Below are 20,068 nucleotides of genomic sequence, written 5' to 3'. Positions count from 1 at the left end.
CCATGTCATTGCAAATGACAAGGTCTCATTCTTTTTCATGGTTGACTGATATTCCATTCTGTGTGTGTGTGTGTGTGTGTGTGTGTGTGTGTGTGTGTACCCCTTCTTTATCCATTCATCAGTGGATGGACACTTGGGCTGTTTCCATAATCTGGCTATTGTAAATAATGCTGCTATAACGCATGTATCCCTTTCCACTTCCTTTTTAAAGTCTTATCTAACCACCCTATACTAAAGGCGGACATGAAATTCCTGGACACATACTTCAATTTGCTGATTAATTTTCGACTGCTCTATTGCAAATTTATTGTTGTCTCATGCTAGTATTGATACTTTTTGTTTGAATTTATTTATTTTTTTTGCATGCTCCTACGTTGTAGTATTTACCCAGGCATATCTTCACTAGCTTGGCCTCCCTACAGTTTCTTACACATAGTAAATGATAAATAAATATTTGATTATTTGATTGTTTAAGAAATTCAGTCAGAGTGGTTGCCCAAACTGGTTGATCTTACTGTATTGATCAATTCAGTCATGGTGCTAAAGTCGGTTGTTTTATAAAAAACACCATGGCCTTGACATACTGTGACTTCATATGCAATTTAGACATTCATCCAAGAGAAAAATTATATTGGGTAATAAAATTTGGGGCATAAAAGTTAATTCTAAAATTCAAAATTTTATGGTAATAGCAGGTTTGTTAGAAGTCAATGAGAATAAAATCATATATAGAAAAAAGTTTTCAAAAAAATCTTTTGTGAAGAGGAAGTCAACAAATATTAAACAATTCTTGATGGGCGAAAGTAATTTTCTGTGTATTGTTCATAGTCTGAATTTAATATATAATGTACAGTAAATCCAAATTGCAAGAAGAAAGCTAATAACTCCTCCCACTTTACCCCCAACATATTCAGCTTTTAAATCTCTAGCCTACTCTCAATTCCTTAAAGATTCTGAGTCCAAACCATCACCCGGTGTAGAAAACTTCTAGAAACATCCTTGCCAAGTTGTGATCCTTTCATAGCACTATTCAACTTTTATTTGAAGACTTTCAGTTAACAGGACACTCAGCACTTTTGAGTAAGTCCAGCCCAGTGTTAGGCATTTATAATTCCTAAATAGTTCTTTCTGACAATAATCCTTAATCTTCCTCTCTATAACATTGCCCCATTTTCCTTTATTCTGAACAATGATGTTTTAGGTTAGATTAGATACAGTAAAAAAAACAAAAACAAAACCTTCTGGATTTTCCCCAATGCCACTCCAAATTATTTGAAGATAATTGCTCTGTTTCTTCCTATTGCCCCCCCCTTCTGTCCCCTCCCTTCAAGGCAAAAATCTCCAGTTCATTCAGCTAGTAGTCATTCGACTTCGTTTCCAGATGTCTCACCATCCAGGACTTTCTCCTCTGGATAGTCTCCTCCATCACAAGAATACAATAAGCCAGATGTGGCCTGAGGAGGGCAGAAAACCCTGAAACTATAACTTCTCATGCTTTAGAAATGGTATTTCTGTCATTGCAGCCTAAGTTTGCATTAGCTTTTAAAACAGTAGCGTTATACTCATGGCTTTTATTGAACTTGTGGTCTAAAGCCCCAGGCCTTTTATTTTTCCCTAGGAAGTGCAGTCAAGCCATGTATTTCTCATCCTGTCCTTATGTAATTGATTTTTTTTTTAAAATGATGTGTAAGGATTTTCCTTTATGCTTTTTTGCCTTTTATCATGTTGGTCCCCCAGAAGTGCATGATGGGACAACTGAGAGAAAACCACAAGATTCTTGGCTGCTCTAGATGCTGAGAATCTGGAAAGGCTCTAGTGAATTACAATAGGAGTTCCACTCAATAAACCCCAAACCCTATGGATATTAAAAACATAAAAACAAGCAAACCCAGAAGAAAGCCCCCAAAGCCTCTTGCTGCTGGGAGCTGCATTTTACCTTCAGTAATACCAAAATGAGAAGACAAGAAGGGAAAATACCTAAATCCTCAATAATTGAGACCTCCTACTAGGACACTGCTTTTTAGTCCAGGAAACTTCCTGCCTTCATGCAGTTATTAAGAGACCTAGAATATGGTGACACATTTAAAATACGGTGTTTCCGTGTCTCCTCTGCTCTGAGCCAATTAGTATACATTCAACAGCTTCCCCTTTCCTCCATTAGGACATAAATTACCTTCTGCCTCCAAGCACTCTGGAACTTCAACCACTTACAGCTACTTGTACTATCCAAAGTCTTGTCTCCTAGAAGCATTTCTCTCTCCACTGGAGAAAGGTAAAAAAACAAAACAAAACAAAACATCTCTCTCTTCCAAGTGTCCATATCATTGATAAAGTAGCCTTTCCACCAAAAATTATGTTAGTTTCCATATCCACAGCTCCTTATTTCTTCCCTACGTTTCCCTCTCTTCTTATGATTTTATGGCTTGCTTTGCTCATTATCGCATCCTTCTCTGGAGGCCTGTCTAGCATGGGAATGCCAGGAAGGTTTAGAAACTCTCCATCCAACTCTGATAATCAATTTTATCAGATGGTTGGGGTCTGAAGAGGGTACAATATGCAAGTTCCTTTACATTTAGGCAAGATCATCTTTGTGGTACAATTCTTGTTCTAAAGTTCCCCATGGGATGACACTGAGGCTAGAATTCTGTAAACACCTCTGCCCAGCTTCATCTCCTGCCTATCCAGATTTTTCTCACTTGAGAGTGCTCCCACTTCAAATCATTTGCACACAATCTCCATCTCAGGCTGTGCTTCTTGGTAAAACAAACTGAGCCTTTGGAATCATGGCACACTGGAAAAGCAGATTCAATTTAATTCAACAAATATTTACAGAAGAATATCTAAAAGGCTGAATGTCTTCATTAGACTAGAAGCTTTTTGAGGGCAGGGATGAGGTCTAATTGACCTTTTCTCCCCAGCAGCTAGCACTGTGCCGTGCTCAACATATATAACAGAATATATATTCTATTATGGAGGCACTGTGATGAGTAAGATGTTGCCCCAGTAAAAATTAAGTTTATCATTTTAGTGGGAAACAAATATGCCCAAACCCATTATAAAACAAGTTTGAATGTAGAACATACATAAAAAGCCAAATGCAAAATGTTATGGGGCATTGAGGAGCAAAAGAGAAATGTTAGTTGAAAGTAAGGCACAGATTGGGGAAGATTCCATGAAGCTGAATGAAAGATGCAAATGATTTTAATGGGAGAAGAGAAAAGAATTATTGCCAGCAGCTATCCAGTAACTTCTAGACAGCATACCTTATGCTGAGTTCTTTATATGTATTATTTTATTTAACATTTACAAAATATTTCTAGTGTGGAAATTATTATTTGCTGTGTTTTACCAAGGAGATTTTGAGACATAAAATAATGTATAAATCCACCCAGCTAACAAGTAATGGAGCCTACATTTAAGCCCATTCCCTCAGGGAAGGATATTCCAAGTAGATGGAATGTAATAAACACAGGTAAAGAATCAGAAAAGTAGTCTACCAAAATGAGCTTGAGTACATACAATAGAATAAGAGCCTAGAAATTGAGATCAGATTATAGGAAACTTGGAATACAACATGAAGAAATTAGAGTTTAGTCTACAAACCATGGGGGAACATCAGACGGAGATTTAATAGGAACATTGAGTGATAATACTTAAGAAAATAACCTCAGAAGGAGGAGAAAAGATGAACACAAGTGCTTTAATGGAATGTGGACACATCAGCAAGTTTAAATTTATTCACGTTCCTTTCTGGCCCCTTTCTACCTGGTTTTTACTGGATCTGGTCCAGTAGTTCTTAAATTTATAAATAATTTTGTTAGGAGCCTTGATTTCCCACACTTTTGATATTATGACACTCTCTAATTTGACTGTATTATCTGGGCTATTTTCTCTTCTTCCTCTTCTAAAACTCCATATGGCATCTATTCATTTATTTTGGTAACCAGTATAAAACTCTCTTGAAAAATGGTAAGCAAGTAAGGCTTTGCATAACATTAAGCAAAATATTTTGCTGATTTTCTTCCCCTGTCTCTGTGGAAATCTCATTCTAGATAACCTAGAAATTGTACCTTGTTTCTGGTCTGACCTTTGCTAAACTCCTCCAAATAGGTCTGTAACTCTGCTTAGTTCTCTTTCCTCATCTTCCTTCTTCCAGTCTTTCAATCCAGTGTTTTCTGACTCCTCCTGTTTTCCTCTTCATTTGTTATCTAGAACCTTGGAAAAGAATACTGAAATAAGAAGGTGAAGAAATCTCAAAAAGTTATAAATTTTATCTCTGTCTCTCTCTCTTTTGCTTGCTCTTATTTATTTTGCAATAAGTATTGTAGTATTTATAACCCACCTCTTCTTTCATTTGGAGAGATTGGCAATTGAAGAGATTGGCAATTGGAGAGATTTGCTTTTGCAGAAGGCACAGTTTCTATTGAGCCTCACATGACAAGGATCAAAGACTGGATGAAATGATAAACTTTTGTTGTTCCTTATTAAGAGCCTATTGAAGCCTTATTAAGGTTTCACCGTAGACACAGTCACTTAGGACCACTGCATTCCTGAATTTCTTGTTTTAGAAATTAAATGTTGTTAATTTAGAAGGAACTAAAAGCATCCCAAGTAAGACTTGATGCCTGTCATAAATACCTCCAATGGAAGAATCAGCTTCCATTTTCTGTGTGTGGGAAGACTCACACTGCATCCCAGACAGTTGTCAGATTGTCAATGACTGTGATAAGACTTTCTGATTTCCCAGCTGAGAAGACTTGAAAGAAATTGTAATGGGACAGCCTCTTTCTGTGATGAGGAGGCCTACGGGGAAATTTTTATTAATTTTCTGCGTCTTGATTATTTAGCCAGCCACCTGATGTTCCTGTCATGTAGTAAATCCAGAAAATTACTATTTGCTCAAATTTCCACTGCTTCAATTTATGTGGAGGTGCAAGACAGTTGTTTCCTGAGTCTGGAGTATTTCTGATTACCAGGGACAGATTCTGTTTGTTTGATTTCAAGTCCACCCAGGCACATTTCTAACCTGCCTTTTTTTGTTTGTTTGCTTTTTCTTCATCGTTTCACTTAATGTATTGACCAAACTTTATGAGTTAGAAAAATAGATAAGGCCACAGTTAGCATTTATTTCTAATATAGAGAAATGGAGTCTGATGATCCAAATGGTGTGTGTGAGGCTGCAGAAGAAAGTAGAGCCAGATCTTGGAAAACAATGCAAATAATCTTCTTGCCTGGGATTGGATTTGCTATTATTTGTTGCCTTGTGACCTTAAATCTTATAGTTAATTTTGCTGTATGGATTAGAAAGAGCTATACAGACTCATTGTCTGTAAGTTTGTTGCTTTAGAGCTAATCAGCCTTAAACATAATTTTGTTTATTCAGGCAATTGTCCTTTGATTGGGTTAACCTTACTCTAATCCACATGCAGCCAGTTTTTAGCAAACAAAAATGAGCAGGACTCTCTAACTTTAGTATTTTTTTTTTTTAATTTGTAATTCCCAGAGTACATTGTTGGTGTTTTTGTTTTATTATTTACTGGTTTTATTTTGTTAATGTTGTCGTGGCCACACAACCTGTGGTTACTGGTAGGGTTGCCCAAAAAAGTACAAAACATCCAGTTGAATTTAAATTTCAGATAACCATGCATAAATTTTAGTATAAGTATATCCCCCAAATGGCAGGGGAGATGCTAATACTAGAAAATTGTTCATGGTTTATCCAAAATCCAAATTTTAGTGTCCTGTATTTTTATTTGCTAAATATAGCAACGCTATTTACTGGGAGAATTATAATTTCATGTAATTTCATTTTTTTCAATAAATTCATTTTATTTAGTTCTCATGTAAGTTTTTATACAAATTAATTACCAAGTTAGGGGAAAATCTTATTTTAAGCTATATTCTAGTTTGTGATTCTGATAATATGGACAGTATAATTGAAGCTTCTTTAGAAACACATTACAATTATCTATTTACCTTTGTGTATCCTCCGTTAATCTGTGACATCAAAAAGAGAGGGACCATACTTCATTCATTTTTGTATTACATAATGTTGGCATGTAGAAGGAGCTCAATGAACATTTCTTGAATAGACTGCATAATTACCAAATGGTAGGCTGGCACAGCAGCAAAAGTGTGTGTGTGTGTGTGTGTGTGTGTGTGTGTGTGTGTGTGTGTGTGATTGAAGAGTGCCTGACATGTAATGAATGCTGACTTTGTACTAGCACTCTGCTAAGAGCACAGTGCCAAAAACTTAGTTGTTACCTCCTTCTTATAGAGAAGCCTTTCACTAGAGAGTGGTTCAAAACTAGTTGAAGTCTATATCCAAGAGTGCATAAATCAATTTATGCATCAGCTAGATACTGCATTCTCCCTCTAGAGACTCTAAAAAAGAGGGTAAGCTAGTAGAAATTCTTCATAGAGTCCATGTTGGTTTGCTTATGCTTATGTTACCAAATATTCATTTCTGAAGGTCAGTTTGTAATAGTGTTAGCCATATAGCTATTGTTGTAGCTGTACATTCCATACATTCTTTTAGAATTCATCACTCCTCTGTTGAGAAGCTGAATGTCCTCTTTCCGAACCTATGTCGGCCTCAACCAATAGCATCTGACTTAAGTGACAATTTGTGATTTACCATGCAAATGCCATGAATTTCTATCTTACTTTCTTGGGACTCTTGCTCTTACAACCAGACATCATGCTGTTAGTAAGCCTAATCAGCCTGTGGAGAGGCATGTAGATGAACTTACGTCTGTCACACTGACCCATCTGAATTCCCAGCTGACAGCCAGTCCTAACTTGCCAGTCACGTGAAGGAGTCATCTTGAACCTGGATCTTCCAGCCTCCAGTTGAGCTTTCTCAGCTGATACCATGTGACATAGAAACGGGCCCCATCCAAATTGCAGATTCATGAACAAAACAGATAATTGTTGGTGCTTTAAGCCAGTAAATTCTGCAGTAGTTTGTTATGTAACAATAGATGACAAATAAAGATTTTGGCATCTGGAAGTATGGTGTTTGCTATAACAAAGACCTAAAATATTTGGCTTTGGCTTCAAGACCAAATAGCAGGCAGAAGTGCTAAGGACCTTCAACAGGTTATGAGTGAACCTACGAGCCTCGAGGAGAGAGTTAAGAGAAGCAGAAGTGGCCTAAAGGAGACTGATAGAGCTTGAAAGAAACTATTGGAAAGAATGTTATTGGAAGTTTAACAGAAGTTTAACACTACATAACCTTTGTCACGTAGTGGCACAAATTCTGGCAATTTGATAGCCTGTAGTGACTTGGAAAATAGCAAAGAAACTCAATGATACAGCTGAAGATTTCCAAGAAGAATACAGAAAATGTCACCTGGCTTCATCTCACTGCTGGTGATAAAATGTAAGGAAAGAGAAATTAGCTAAAGACTAAACCATTGAACATAAACTCAGGACTTGGTGTGTTTGAAGAAAAACTGTTTTCTCATGTGACCTTCTTAGTCAATGAGTTCAAGTTCTAGTCAACAAGTTCTAAATTAAGGAGGACTTCAGGCCCAAGTTTCAGTCAAGGGTAGGACTATAAAATCCTTTGGTAAGACCTCAGAAATGTATAAATATTGCACCTCATAGACACTTTCAGGTAGAAAACAGACTCCTTAAGGAACTTAAGTGTATAATTGACAAATTCTGTCCTTTTACCAACAAGGTAAAATTTAAGATTTCTAAGAATCTTAAATGTCCTGTCCCACAAGTCTCCCGGGGAGCACTAGGTAGAGAAGGAACTAACTCCAAAAGATTTATGGATTTATAGATAGGACTTAACTCATATGGGTTTTATGAATTGATACATAGGAAACCCACAGTATTTTTTAAAGAATTATATTGGCTTGGTCTGAAAAGCACAGAGGCAGTATAGAATGAAAAGAAGCCTTTGTCTTTGAAATTTCTATGTTTAGTAAATAGGCAGAATGCTAACACAAGCAAGTTTTTATAGAAAAGAAAATATGACTCATAAGGTAGAATCAAGAACCCAGAAGGTATAGCCAGAAGGTATGAAGAATAACTCCCAAAGAGTTGAACTGAGTTCCAATCAAGGAACTGGCAACACATAATTGGTTGGATATCAGAATTGCAAAGGACCCATATATGCAGTATGAAGATCCTATCATAGTATGTTGGGTATGAAAAGGGCAGATAAACTGTCTCTTTAATTTGCAGCTTTGGGGGTGAGAAGAATGGTAGTTAAAAAGCTCTGCCTGAGGATGTTGTGCCTGAGGAGCTTGATCCACACTTGGATCTGGTTTAGCTCATGAGATATTGGGCCTCTAGCCTAAGCCTAATGCCCTAAGATGAGACTGGGGGTTTCTTTGGGAAAGAGAGGTGAGTGTGGGAAAATTATAAATTGTGGTCAAGTGGGAGACTGTGGCATACTGCATTTTCCAGAGATAACTACAACATCTGTTGTATCATGTGCTATTTTAGAGCCTTTTCATTCCATCATTAAAAGTGGACCCCATGGCCCCTTCCCTTGAACTTAGGCTTTTGCAACTAAAACGACCAGTGAAGTACAAAGAAACTGGCACTATGCAACATTCAAGGATAAGTCACAGAGATACCATTTTTTGTGGGATGCTTATTCATGGACATAACCACAATGCTATACAGGGGTCCGTGTGGTTCATGGATGAAAGTAGGTTTTCTGGTCCCAAGTCATGCCTTTCCAGCTAATGCTGTTTGGAGCAAAAACAAGTTAATTTCACTGAACCCTGCCCAAATTGCAGATTCATGAACAAAACAAAATATATATTTTATTTTTTGTTTTAAGTTGCTAAATTTTGAGTTGGTTTTTTATGCAGCAATAGAAAAATAATATACCAGATTATAAGTTTTATGAACTCTGAGGTGTTTCCGGTGTCTTTTTAGTAACACATTTATCAGACATCTCTTAGAGATCTGCTTACATTTGGGAAAATGTTATGTATTCATATTTTAAATTCCTTTAATTTTTTGTAAAGTATCACATGCAAAATTTTTTAAAAGTCCCATAGTGCCAAAAGGCTTTTAATACAAACTAACATTTACTGCCTCCCTCTCTCTTGCTCATCTCATTTAACTTCTCAGTTCAGTGTCTTTTAATGTTCAAATTGGGCACTTAAAAACTAATTGGTTAGCACTGTGGGCTTAAAGGACAGTCAGGTAGCCCACAACTTTTTAATTGTGTATTTTTCTCTGGGCTAGTTGGTTTAGTCAGTAGGGGATCCTACAGCCTTGTCTGAAGGGCATGTGTGAATGTTGCTCTCCTGGAGCTGGAGTCTGTCATTGAGTACTTTCACTTTATTCTTTTGTTTTCAGTATTGAATTTAAATGGCAACCTTGTTTCTGGGTTCAAGAGGCCAGAGCTTCTCTTGTTCAATTACTATTGAGCCGAGGTTTCCAAACATTAGCATATATCAAAATCACCTGGAAGTCTTGCTAAACCACAGATAACTGGCCCTCACCTCCAGAGCTTCTGATTCAGTAGGTCTGCAGTGAGGCTGGAGAATGTTTACTCCTTGTAGTTCCCAGATCTGAGGTCTCGAGACCACAGTTTGAGAAGCACTGCTCTAGAGCATAATCCTGTGGTTTTGCATGGAGGTGAGTGAGACATCTCTAAGTGCACAGCATCGTGGTCTAACTTCTAAGGCTTTTAGACAGTCCTGTTTCACCATCTCAGACTTGACGCTTGAACTCAACCGTCAGAGACCTGTGGTCTCTAATTCCTTAGACTTCCTAGGATTCTTTAGGGAAAAATAAGCAAACTTCTACTTTGACTTAGCCTCCTCTCCCTCTCTGTAGCTCCCTGCAGGATTATTGGAATGATTGACTTGCCCTCCATTAGATCATTTATCATTTCTCCTCTCTCTCCCACCTACATTTTGTATCTTTACATTCTTAAGATAGGGTAAGTAATGGCTTTATTTTCATTGATGGCAAAGTCTGCGCATCTTGTCTTTTCCTATTTGTTATTTTGGGGTGTTATTTTGAAGGGAATAAGCAAAAGAAAATTCTTACATTATTTTGGTGGAGTGTTATTTTGAGTACAATAACAAGAAGAAGCATTCATATTCCCATCATTTTGGAACAGATGAGTACATCCATGGTATTTTGATTCTTGCTAGTTTTAGTCCCGGAGGGCATTTTTGTGAGAACCATGTATTATTTGGAGTAGCATCATTTGCAAACTGGAAATCCATGGTATATAGTAACTTTTGGTTAATCAAGATAGTCAGTTGACCTGAACAAAATAATTACAGTTGCCTGAGAACTAGTTTGTATTTAAGAAGCCCTTAGACTTTGCACTGAAAATTATAGCTAAAATAGTGATTTTGCCCTTCTGTTTTCTCACATCAATTTTTATCTTATTTTGCCAGAATATTTATTTGGTTAATTGTCATTAATTCCAAATTTCAAAATGTGAAATGCTATCTCAAATATCTGGAGCTGTGCTATCTAATGTGGTTGCCACTAACAATATATGACTATTTAAATTTCAATTAAGTAAAATTTAAATGTAGTTCTTCAGTCATATTAGCTTCATTTTTGTTAATCACACATAGCTAGTGGCTACTGTAATAGCTCAGATATGGAACATTTCCATCATTACAGAAAGTTCTGTTGGACAGCACAAGTGCAAAGTCTCCTTTCTTTACAGAAGGAGAAAAAAAAAAGGAAAGAGAAGAATGACTTTGATTTTGAATGAAAACACTCTTTTGTCAGTCTTCTACATTTTACTTGGGAGCTTTTGTTTGAAAATATCAGTGTCTTCAATATGTCCAAAATGGTCAAATACCACATTTTTGGCTTGATAGTGGTAATGTGGAAGATGGAAATGATTTACTCCAAAGTGCTGGGTGGATTTGTGTTAAATCATTCACATGTTGTTAAGGTGGAGATATACTCCTGGGACGGGAGGCTCACCTCCCGCCCCAGCCCACCCCACCCATTTCCCTACCTGGTTAGTGTCAGGAGGAGATGTGTTGAAAGGCTGAGCCACCGCAGGTACGCCTTGTCAGCTGGGACTCCAGCTCAGTTTCTCAGATCAACGCAGTGTGTGGCTTGTATGCAAAGAGCTGACTTTCAGCTGGGAAGTGTGTGCATCAAGGCTAAATGGCTGGTTCCAAGGCAGAGCAACACATTCGTGGATTCTGGCTTGTATATGTGTATATGTGTTGACCTTTGGATCTGGTTTAATTGTTTATTGATCAAATAAACATTACAGGCTATTTATTTGGTCCCAATGGGGAGCTATTATCTCAGGCAAAGGATGATAAACATGTTTATATTTCTATGGCTAATTTTTAAAACGTTTTTTAAAAAGTATACTTAGTCCTGCCAATGAAATTGAAGCATTTTTAATAATTATTTGCTCAACAAAAAATATATACATAAAAACAAAACTGACTTCTTAAAGTATCACACAAAAAATATTCTTTGGAAATCAATAGAGGAAACCAGAGGGAGAAAGATAATAGAAGTGTTGATTTAGGTGTCAGATACATAATTAACTATATTAATTATTTTATTAATTAATGACATTTAGTTGTCAGATATTTAAACTTTCTCTTCCCAGGCACCTGGAGAAATTATCTTAGAACATTTTTTAAAAATAGCTGCAGCTTTTTTTTTTTTTTTGTGGTAACTATAGAAAATAGCTCAGATACCCAAATTATATTCCTTACTATTGAGTTGGTTGGAAAACTGGTGATATTTATCTGGATTTGTGAATGTAACTTGAGACAAAGTTAGGTGTTAACTATGATGTTTGAATGGATAGAAAAGCTTTCCTGCTAAATATCTCTAAGACAGTGTGTTTTCTCCCCCCTCCCACTCCTCCCATTTGCTCGTGGACACTCTTCGGTGAGTGGGATGATCAGACTGCTTAGATTTAGGGTAAAAACAAACAAGCTGGTAAGACCCATTCAAAATTAATTGGAATGTTATAATTATAGATGCAGGTAAGCAACAAATCTACAAGATATATATCATGGCATAATTACCTCTATATCTAGTAAGGATATACTATATCTTTTGTTTGTAGAGCCCTGTAGTAATAGACAAATAACAACAAAAGAAGTATAATAATGATCATTATTAAATACCTGATATGTACTAGACACAGTGTCAGATATTTTATATATAATGTATTGCCCTTACAACTTATTCCTATGTTATAGGAAAGAAAATTGAAATTTGTTTTTAACCCTTTTCCCAATATCAGCTAGAAAGTAATGGTATCCAGGACTCAAATATGTCTGATTCTAGGACATTTTTTTAAATCATTGTGCCAGGCATTCACTAGTGGAATAGAATTTAGGGGTGTCAGGATTATGGGTCCTGAAATACTGTGTGGGTTAGAAGTTAAACAGGTTTAAACAATATTAGTTTTTTAAATTTTCAAGAAAAACAAATTTTCTAGGAAATACAGCGAATCTCTGATATATTCCAAGCATCTACTGTGAGTGTTCAGTGAGTTCCTATTGAATTAATAAATTAAATGTTTAGGGTCATTGTATAACTGGTGTAACGTGGGGTATACTGGGAGGTCTTTAGGCTGATGTACGAATATTTTTACTTGCTCGAGACACATAGCCTAGTGCACATAATTACTGTATAAATCAGAATCTTTGTGTGTATTTTATACATATGTATATATAAAATTATCTTCACTCATTATATTAGCTATAAATTGGTGATTTTTAGAAACTTTCTGGAAGGCAATGTATATTGCATTAAAAGACAATTGTACCTCTAATTAGTAAAGACTACTAAATTTAGGGATTGATATTGTTGAATTAAAGCAAATCCATTGATATAAGGCTATAGTAGCTATTTCAAATATCCTTATTGCCTCAGGATGGTCTTTGGTTAAACTGTACATGTTAGAAACTTTTGGGATCAAGATTATGTATCTCCATGATTAAAAATTCTGAAACCATTGAAGTATTTTAACTGTTAGTTTGGGTACCGTATTAATTTCCTTTTGCTGTTTTAACCATTTACCACGAATTTAGTGGTTTAAAACAACATAAATTTATTATTTCACAGTACTGGATATCAGAAGTCTAAAATGGATCTCACTGGGATAAATCAGGGTATGGCAAGGTTGTGTTGATTTCTGGAGGCTCTAGGGAAAATCCATTTTCTTGCCTTTTCCAGTTTCTGGAGGTGCCCACATTACATTCCTTTCCCCGGAGCCCCTTTCATCTTCAAAGCTAATAATGACCAGTGGAGTTTTTTTTCACGTTGTTTCACCTTGACACTGACTCTTCTATCTCCCCCTTCCACCTTTAAAGACCCTTATGACTATATTGAGCCTATCTTGGATAATCCAGGATAATCTCACCACTTTAAGGTTAGCTGATTTGTGAACTTAATTTCATTTTGTACCTTAATTTCCCTCTACCGTGTAACTTACCATAGCCACATGTTCTAGGAATTGGGGTATGGGCATCTATGGAGGGCCAGTATTCTGCCTACCACAGGGAGAAGCAAGAACATGGAGGTATTAAGTAACAGACTTGCATGTAGCTCTCAACTCTGTATCAGCTATTTGATCTTGGGCAAGTTACTTAACTTCCTTGAGTTGCCTGGATGGCAAAATTGAGTTAATAACCGCTACTACCCAGGGTTGTATTGAAGATGCTGTAAGTGTCAGAGAATTCAGGAGTCTTTAACCTGTGAAAGAGAATTCTCTTGTTTGTCATCCTATTAAATATGAAAAAAAAAAAAACTTCTCAAAGCATATTGTAGGTTATAACATTTTTAGATATCCTTTATTCTTTTCAAGGGAAAAGGGTGACATTCATCCATTTAACACCTTCTTTATAGCACATTACCCAGTCCTGTCTAAAAAGTGATCACTGATTAAAGGCTTCTTATCTGTGTTTTTTGTTCATCAGTTCACCATAAAGATACCACATTATGGCACAGTTCTTAAAGAAACAAGATTAATGAACTTGTAACAGTTAGAGAAAAATTGATGGATAAATTGTGCTGACCAGGAATACAATTAAAGTTCAAGAAAGAGATAGATCTGTGAAGAATGATCTAATTGTTGGAAACCTTAATGCAACTTACAGAGCATCGAAATAGATTTTCAGATAAAAGGAACAAAATTAGCAAAAAATAAAAAAATAATGGATGAGACACAGAAAATGTATGTGGGGGAAATGAAGAGAGCTATCTAAAAGAATAGAATCCATGTCTGTTAAACTCCTAGTGCTGTGTAACTTGGAATATGGAAATGTGTCATATAGGGATTTGAAAGCCGAACAAAAAGGGTTAGAAGAAAAAGAAGGACACTTCTTTGATTAGGAAGTGATTGAGATGAGCTTGTAGAAAGTAAGACAAACATGGAGTTGAGTAATAATCTCCCCTCCCCACCCAAATATAAATAACAATTGATATTGACCAATGCATGAATGATCAGAACTAAGTCTCTCTCTCTCTCTCTCTCTCTCTCTCTCTCTCTCTCTCTCTCTCTCTCAAGCATTTCTGCTTATAACAAAAACTTTCAGGGAAAGAAAATATGACCCACTGACAGACTAAGAGGTGTTCTGAGAGATACTAATTTTTATACAAGTAATTATGAAAGAGTGTAAAGAGAAGAAAAGGGAAATATTTATTAAACAAAAGAAAGCAAAATTATGTATTTGAGAGAAGTTTGTTGTTTGTAATCTCATGTGGTCTATATTTGTTAGTTTTATTTATTTTTGAGAGGGAGAGAGAAGAGAATGAGAGAGAGGGAAGGGCAGAGGGAGAGACAGAGAGAGAGAGAGAGAGAGAGAGAGAGAGAGAGAGAATCCCAAGCATTCTCCAGGCTTAGCATGGAGCCCGATGCATGGCTCGACTCCACAATCTTGGGATTATGACCTGAATCGAAATCAAGAGTTAGACACTCAACAACTGAGCCACCTAGGTGCCTCTATATTTGTAAGTTTTAATTTAATGATAATTCTGAAAAGAGTATGTGTTTTTAGAATTTTGGTGACCTTTGTAAAAATAATCATCTTCAAAAAACTCCAAATTTCTTCATCTTTAATATTGGACTCGTACTCTGTACCTAACAGGAGTTTTGTGAGGATTAATATAGATAACTCACTTTCATCAGTGACCGTAGTTTCTAAACAAATCTGGGCAGCAAAAAGGAACTCACTGGAAGGATATGGAGCAGGAGGGTGAATGAAGGCAAATCCAGAGATGTAGGGAGAAAGAACCAAAGCACATGTATTCAAGTTGCTACCATTGGGATATCTCATTTCTACATGATTTGTGTCCTTGCATTATTTTGTTCAGGATCTAAGTTCCCAGGGGAAACACAATGTCTGATGAGCTCAACGTCAGTCAAAATGGCACTAGACAAAATTAAACAGTCAGGGAAGGCTTTATTTAAGGCTATTGCAATAGGGGAGAGAGGCCAGAGTTCAACCTGAAGTCAACTCTGTTGAAACAAAGGGGAATAAGGTTTTTAAGAGGTGGGGTGAGGAGTAGATGGTGGGCGATTGTATTTACTAATTGGTTTTACCCAAAAGAAAACTTTCTTGTATCTTTATGACAGGAGTTAATTTATTACTTGGAAGAAGTCTCCCCCCAGATTTAATCTCTTACCCTACCACAAAGACTGAGACATGGGGGTGCAATCTTCCTTGATGAGTACACTTCAAAGGGATGGCTCCCAGATCCTTGAGAAAGAATCTAGGGTTGTAAACTGGCAAGAAGCTTTAAAAAGATTTCCATCTCACAGCATCAGGGAAAGAAGTCATAATTATAAGCTTAATAAGGAAAATTCTCTAAAAAAAGGGAAACATTAAGTTCATCTTGGTCACAAATACAGGCCATGAACCTATCTTGGTTGTAGTGATGAGAAGACATGTGTGGCAAGACATCTTGATTTATATTCCCATCAAAACCACATGTTACGGGGAAAAGAGACATTTTCACAGAAAAAGTGAGCTAGAACCACAAAAATAAATAAATAAAATAATGGGAAAGGAATGGTGGGCAGGACATTACAGCTAACTGAAATCTGCCTAGCACCATGTAACGCTTGAGTGATTTAAAACTTATTTAGAAGAAATAAATCCACTCAAAATAATTAGCAAACAATTCGAAGGCAAAACAGAAGTAAGGGGAAATCCCATAAAATTGTGTTACCCTATCAACAGTCCTTAGCATAGCATAGCATAGCATAGCATTCAGAAGAAATAAAATCCTACCACTGCAGACAATCTTAAATCTTGACTGTGGCCCTTTAAATTTGCCAAGGAGAGGATTATATTGCATGACACCAATAGATCTTAAAAAGCCTTTTGTATTCATCAGTCTCCCTCAGGGTGGTTCCTTCTCTGTCCCCAAAGTTTCCCCAAACTGCTCTTGTTAATCTTTGCCCCTATCCCACTCTCCCTCTCATTTCCAGATCTGTTTCTCTCCAGAGTTCTTTTTGCTTCTCCTCATGAAGATATTTCAGGCCTTCCTGCCTTCTCCAGTCTGTTTGGTCATCGTTTATTCTAATGAACAAGCAAGGCTGCCTCTTTCAGAGCAGGCACATTCGGCTATGGATACTTGTCCCTTTTATGGTTCCATCTCACAAATCTGAGAGACTGTCATACAGATAGTAAAAATGTTTGTTGAGGCAAGTCAATGTGAGGAGTTATATCTTATTCATTATATCTTCTCAGCACCTACTTAACACAGCGTCCAGCTCAGAGTTACTATTTATTAGTTTTACTTTTTTGAGCTGTTGAGAAACAGAATTTCAAGGTTTTAAGGAATCTAATTCTTCAGCAGGAACAGACAGGAAGTATCCTACAAATGTGTTTGGCAGCTGTCAGTGCTCAAGTGTTGCAGAAAGCTGTCCAGAATAGTGATGGAGAATGAAAGCAATTACTGGGGTACCTTTAGTAGTACCCTTACTCTCTAGTCTCCCAGCTGGGATGGGATACTCAAGGATCTGGCAGGAGAAGAGAAGAAAGAAGAATGAAAGTGGAAGAAAGGGGGTTTGAACATGGCCGCCATTGGCACCATCATCATCCCAGATGTTCCTCATGTCTCAGGTACCAGACCAGGTCATTGGATTCCAGACTGTCTGGGTAAATCCCAGATGTGTGGTAGCATGTGCTAATGTGCCCTCTCTATACCTTTATGTACCCATAAAAACTGGTAGAATAACAATACCATCTTGTTTCAAAAGAGTATTGAGTGGTTTAGCTAACTAAGTTTAAATGGCAATCTAATTACAGTGTTTCTTTATAGTAAAACTCTGTTAACATGTTTTTCAAGAGACCAGATACTAAAACCCTTTCCACAGGTTCAAAGAAAACCCCTATATTGGGAAATGGAGAAACACAAAGAGTGAACATAAAATGTTAAAGGTTTGCAAAGAGAAATTTCCGAACAACTCCTTAAGATCTTTGTGTGCTACATAAATATAGAAGATTGTCTTCAAAGTACATATATACAATATAAAACTCTGATAACTAAGAGCTGAGTGGCAGGATGCTGTCTTTCTGGAGCACTACAAATACCCCTCGGAGGATAAGAACTGCAAGATCAATGTGGAACACATTACCGTGGCAGAAATGTAAAAGAACCATGGCTGGGAGCCACTGTTTCACTTTTCCAGTAGTTGTTAGAAGCTTTTGTGTGTTGCCGTCCCTGCATCAAAAGCCTGAAATCTATGAGCTCTAATGATAGATTTACACTGGGATTCAAGGGACAGCCAAAATGCAACAATGTTCTCAGGTTGCTAATCACAGACGTTAATTTAATACAATGAGAGCCAAGATCAAGATTTTAAGTGTTTAAGGCCCCTAGCTAGAGCCCATAGGACTAGTTAACACAGTTCCAATTTTGTTCACATTCAGGCTCAGGAAACTGTGTCTCATCCATTTGGAAACATCACCTTGGAAACATTAAATAAAGAGCAGGAAACCATATACCAGCTGAAGAAAAGAACCAGTTCTTAGGCAAGGTCTATGTAAAGGTGTCATCTGACTTAGTGAGATCCACAAACTCACTCACTGGAGAAGGGGCTCAGATAATCTGCAGGCTAATGTTAAGATGAGAGACAAAGGGACTCAGTTTCCAGCCTATGCTATGAGTCAGTATGATTCCACTTTTGCATAAATTAATCACAGAACTATAATATAATTTCCTGCTAGGGTTCCAAATTTAGAACCCGATTCTGCCTTCTAGTCTGTACTACAGATCTTTCTAATGCAAGTCAAGTATTGAAAGGAGCTGACAGCACTAACCTCAGCCCAAAATGTTTGATCTGCTTCTTGTCTCTCATCTTAAAAGCATTGCTCTCCGATTTTCTCTCTCTTGCCTGCTTAGTGGTAGATCTCCCAAAAGACATGTAGTTTGGGTGGCTTTGGCAAAATGCTTTTATGCTTTCCATCTTACACGATAGCTTGAAATTTTTAGATCTGGTTTCAGTTTAAAGGGCACAAATAAAAAAAAAAAAAAAAAAAAAAAAAAAAAAAGCCAGAAGGAATTATTTTGATTCTCTCAGACTTCATCATACATATCAACAGACATCTAAGGAAGAAGAGTCCACTTTCTTGATCATTTTTCTAAATAAATATTTTAAATGTAAAAATCTGTCTTACAAAAGGAACTTGAAAATTGCTAGCTATGTCTGAAGGGGCTGAACCTAAATCTTAGACATTTTTTTTTAATAATGCTTCATTATTTCTTTAGGACAAGATCAAGGCCTCATGATCTCAAATGTGTCTCAAGATGTTCTCCACATCTCTACTATTGCAGTTCTTCTTTAGGATTGTATTATTATTGTTTGCTGGGGCTATGACAATAGCTTCCTTATGAATTCTCTGGAATCTGACAGCACTATCTTCCATGCTACCTGTAGAGTGCTTTTTCTTTTTTTTAATGCAAGAATCTAATCATGTCCTGTCCTGCTGCAAACCTTCTGGCAAATCTCTATCCTTCCCAGAATGCATTCTGAGTACTTGGGGTGGCGCGCATAATTTTGGGGTGCTTTCCTTGCCCATTTTCTTACCTCTACCACTGCCTACAAATATAACTCCTGTCATTGGCTTTGCCTGCAAGCTATTGCCTCTTGTGCCTGAAACACCTCTGATGGAGGTAGAATTCCATTTTGTCAGATCTCAGCTAACTTTGCAGATCCCTCCGGATCTATCTCAGTAAATCACCCGTTCACATTCAGTGAAAATAATGGTAAAGGTTAGTGGATGAATATTTAGATCAGTTATAATTAATATGAACAACCTGTTTTTTGTATTGAGCTGTACTTTAATTCTTCCTTTACACTAAGCATCTGGTCAAAACTTAATTTTTGCATCATTTTGGACAGATAAATGGGGCGAAATGGCACAAAACTGTGACAAATTGCAGGCACTGAGATAAAGGCCAAAATAATAACAAAAAGTAAAAGGAAGAAGGACAACTCTAATACCCTAAGAATTCTCAGAGAAATGAGGGTGACCTTGGGATTTTTTTTATAGTACATGGGATGAAAATACAAGCCTTGCTAGCTGAAAAGTAGAGTTACCCCTAAATGTGGTAGACTTGGGAATACATAATGGCAGACATTTGACTTACATACCGATCTATCAACTCATTGGCCACCTTTCATTTAGCTGTCATTATCTTTATTTGACATTTGCAGGGAGGAGGCTTATGGAAACTTTACCTTTTCTCCTGCTAGTTAGTAGTTGTTATTGAAAAGAGCAGCTCTTCATGTTGAGGCCATTGTTTTTGGAAATGTCAAAATTCTTTTTGTTGACTCCATGAAGTCTTTCTATTTAAACCCAGAGGCCATGTATTCTCTCCCTGTCCTAGATATGACCCCCTCATGTTCCCAATTTCCCCATATTATAGGAATGTCTGATTCTGAAATTTTCTTCTTAGCCAGAATGAGACCAATCTAAAAAATTTCTTCTATGATTTTCTTCTGAGAGAAATGATGTAAAATAATGTTTATTTTTGCTGTTTTGTTTTTTGATTGATTTTTAATACTGTAAATAGACACCCCTAGACACCACTGTTAGGGTTAGTTGGTATAAGG

This window comes from Herpailurus yagouaroundi, unplaced genomic scaffold, assembly GCF_014898765.1.
Source record: "Herpailurus yagouaroundi ecotype Mexico unplaced genomic scaffold, PumYag 186, whole genome shotgun sequence".
Lineage (NCBI taxonomy): Eukaryota > Metazoa > Chordata > Mammalia > Carnivora > Felidae > Herpailurus > Herpailurus yagouaroundi.
The sequence above is the reverse complement of the archived record's forward strand: the minus strand, read 5'-3'. Positions refer to the sequence as shown.